Below are 3504 nucleotides of genomic sequence, written 5' to 3' on the forward strand. Positions count from 1 at the left end.
CCAGACGGTATTCTGGAGGTCGTGGGTTCGGATCCCACCTGGCGCGCATTCTTTCTCCACTTTCTTTCTTTCTTTCCAAATTTTTTATCTGTTTCAATGACCTACCACATCCTCCCTTTTGCTTTCCGAGGTTTTCTTAACTGCCAACACTTATTTTTATGTTATTTTCAACGTGCCCCTCATTTCCTATTCTGAATCGCTATATATCTGTATATATATATAGTAAGGAAATGAGGGGCTCGTTGAGGAAATACAGAAAGACAGGTCAGCAGTCTACAACGCCAAAGGAGGCATAGGGGTGTGGCTGGGCTCTTTTCTTTTTCACTACGGTTAATTAAGTAAACATTTTTAATTATACAGAAGAAAGAAAGAAAGAAAAACACGCGCCCAGAGTGGGGACCGAACCCACGCCTTTCGATTACATGTCGAATGCCTTACCAATTCGGCTATCTGGGCGACTGTGTTCTCCTTCAGTTTCTGGACTATTTATATTTACTAGAAGTGTATCTGACGCTTGAGGGTGGTAGCCAGCGCCACTCTGACTACACGGGGAGAAGGGGACCTTCTTTTCAACCCCCGGGGCGTGACTCGAACGTCTACAGCCTGTCATGAGCGGGTTACTGGCGGGAAGCCCTCTTATGCTACCTAGGCATCAAGGCTGCCAGAACCGAGACCCTCGCTAGGCTTTCGCAGAATAATATAGTAAGGAAATGAGGGGCTCGTTGAGGAAATACAGAAAGACAGGTCAGCAGTCTACAACGCCAAAGGAGGCATAGGGGTGTGGCTGGGCTCTTTTCTTTTTCACTACGGTTAATTAGGTAAACATTTTTTTGAATTATACAGAAGAAAGAAAGAAAGAAAAACACGCGCCCAGAGTGGGGACCGAACCCACGCCTTTTACTGTTTACTTAATTAACCGTAGTGAAAAAGAAAAGTGCCCAGCCACACCCCTATGCCTCCTTTGGCGTTCTAGACTGCTGACCTGTCTTTCTGTGTATATATATATATATATATATATATATATATATATATATATATATATATATATATACGTGGCCAAAGACGACGCGGTTGTCTTCGAGGAAAACACGTTTATTGGAGCGAACTTGTGCTCCCCTAACAACTCATAGAATACAGAGGCAGCGAAGCAGAAGTCAACAAAGTGACGTACGCATGCGAGCTACGGCGAGTCGAATACCCCGGCGTCTGCTCAGCAGGCTTTTTATGTTTCGGCGCGGGTGGTTCTCGAACCGTAGATTTGCATCGAGAACATTGTAGATCGAAGAAGAATATTGCGGGCTGTTCACGTTAGATCGCAATGCTCTCCGTATCTGAACAGATAACACATGAGGCACAGAAAGAAAGAATGGAACACGCGCTTCCCTTGGCACTGAGACAACACAGACCGGCGAAGCCGGGCGGTAAAAGCAAAACATAAATAAACAAACGCAATACATGGTTCGCGGCATTACCCCCCTCTAAGAGTGCATCGACCCTATGCTAACATAAGCGACAGTTCGAAAATAAAAATAAAAGTTCGTCATCGTCCGTAGAAAGGTTTTAATCAAACCACGTGGACGATTTCGGGCCGCGTACGTCGTCGTGATGTGCCGGAGTCACCATCGAGGATCACTTCGTAGGTAAGTTGGCCAACACGTCGTAGAATCTGGTAGGGTCCGAAATACCGTCGCAGAAGTTTCTCACTCTTTCCGCGTCGTCGGATGGAAGTCCAAACCCACACACGATCCCCAGGATGGTACTCGGCGTCTCGACCACAGAGATTGTAGCGTTCGCCATCCACCAACTGCTGGTCCGTTATACGAACTCGAGCGAGCTGGTGGGTCTCCTCCGCACGTTGAAGATATCCTTGGACCTCGGCGTTGAGGTCGTCGTCTTCTATGTGAAAGCATGGCGTCGAGCATCGTATTCGGCCGTCTTCCGTGGACAAACTCGACCGGTGTCATCTGCGTAGTTTCCTGGGTCGCTGTGTTGTACGCAAACGTGACACACGGGAGGACTTCGTCCCAAGTCTTATGTTCAACGTCGACGTTCATAGACAGCATATCCGCCATCGTCTTGTTCAGACGTTCCGTAAGTCCGTTTGTTCGGTGGTGGTACGCAGTCGTTCTTCTGTGATCCATGTTGCTGTAGCGCAAGATTCCTTGCATAACCTCCGCAGTGGTAGCACAGAGGACAATTATCCGGTGTTCGCCATACGTCAGCCTTCCTCGGTGTCTGATTTCGTACTACAGGGGGTCGGGCGGTCAAAAGTGGCGCCTCTTGACTACGTGTTGGAGCAACGCGGGGTCCATGAACAGCCGTGGAGTACGTCATAGCTTGGGCCATGCAGTGGACTTCGGATGGCACAGAAGTTCCCAAAGCATTTTGAACTTCTTCCCGGATCACGTCAGTTAGGCAAGCGACTTGAGGTTGCGGTGTAGTCGGGAAAAGTTTTCGCAGCTCCTCGCTCACTACTGGTTATCAGCCAGAATCCGCAAGTTGTCGACGTAGTTCACATTGGACGCACCAACGACGTTCCGGTCATACTGCCTAGCACGCATTTCGAGAGCATTCTCAATCGTGCTGGCTTCGCTCACGAATTCAGCGATGGTTTTGTGCGGGTTGCGGACACGTCCAGCAAACAGCTCCTCCTTCACAGCGCGCATCAAGAAGCGTAACTTCTTTTCTTCCGCCATTTCGGGGTCTGCGCGGCGAAATAGTTGTTTCATCTCCTCAACGAAGATCATGACCCCTTCGTTGGGGTGTTGTGTGCGGGTTTCCAAGAATGTTTTGAGGAAATCCTCTTAAAGAGGGTGCAGTCGGTTAGGGAGCTTTCATGGTTTTCAAACCACGTTCGGGCCGTATCTTCTAAACAGAAGAGGAGAGTTTCCTCCGTGTCCTGGGGAAACGGCCGCTAGGGGGCCACGCTGTGCGAACGCACTCGACGTCGGCTCCGGGAAAATTTTCTCTTTTGTGGAAATGCGACGGAATTCCGCCACCGCCTTTGTCGACAGTGGTGCCTAGGATCTACCCGAACATCGTGGATAGTCGTTTCGTGCCTCATCTGTGAACTGTTCTACTCAACGGACGTTCGAAGTGCCGACCACGCCGCCACCAGAGCTAAGCCTAACCTAGGCCTCGCTCGAGCTCGGCGCAGGCCGGGCGCCGCAGCAGTTGCACCTTTCTGCCGTAACCACGTGGCACCATCAGTAATCTCACCGCGATGGAGAGCGAAGTAGAAGGAGACCCCATCTCTCCAGACCAGTTGTTGCTGCCGGGATGGAAACACATACGTCGGCAGCAGCAAGCTTTCCACGCCGACACCAATGCCTCGATACAGGCAAGTACGATGACCCCGCAAGACATCCATCTAAGGAAAGCCTCGACTCAGAAGAAGCCCCACAGGCGAATAGTACCGCTAGAACCGCTACCACCGACGGACATCAAAGTGGTAATGCGTCCGCGTGGTGGCCTGGCCCTGGCTACAATACCGGTGGCAGCGCT

At 50.4% G+C, this 3504-nt stretch overlaps 1 non-coding gene across 1 annotated transcript; it reads right to left on the reverse strand.

The window, feature by feature from the left end:
• Positions 1-384: 384 nt before the first annotated feature.
• Trnat-ugu (transfer RNA threonine (anticodon UGU)) lies at positions 385-456 on the reverse strand. Its single transcript has one exon. It is a non-coding gene; the product is annotated as a tRNA-Thr (tRNA).
• Positions 457-3504: the final 3048 nt, after the last annotated feature.

Source organism: Haemaphysalis longicornis, unplaced genomic scaffold (assembly GCF_048455015.1).
Source record: "Haemaphysalis longicornis isolate Haplotype H1 unplaced genomic scaffold, Haemaphysalis longicornis Haplotype H1 scaffold_2, whole genome shotgun sequence".
NCBI lineage: Eukaryota > Metazoa > Arthropoda > Arachnida > Ixodida > Ixodidae > Haemaphysalis > Haemaphysalis longicornis.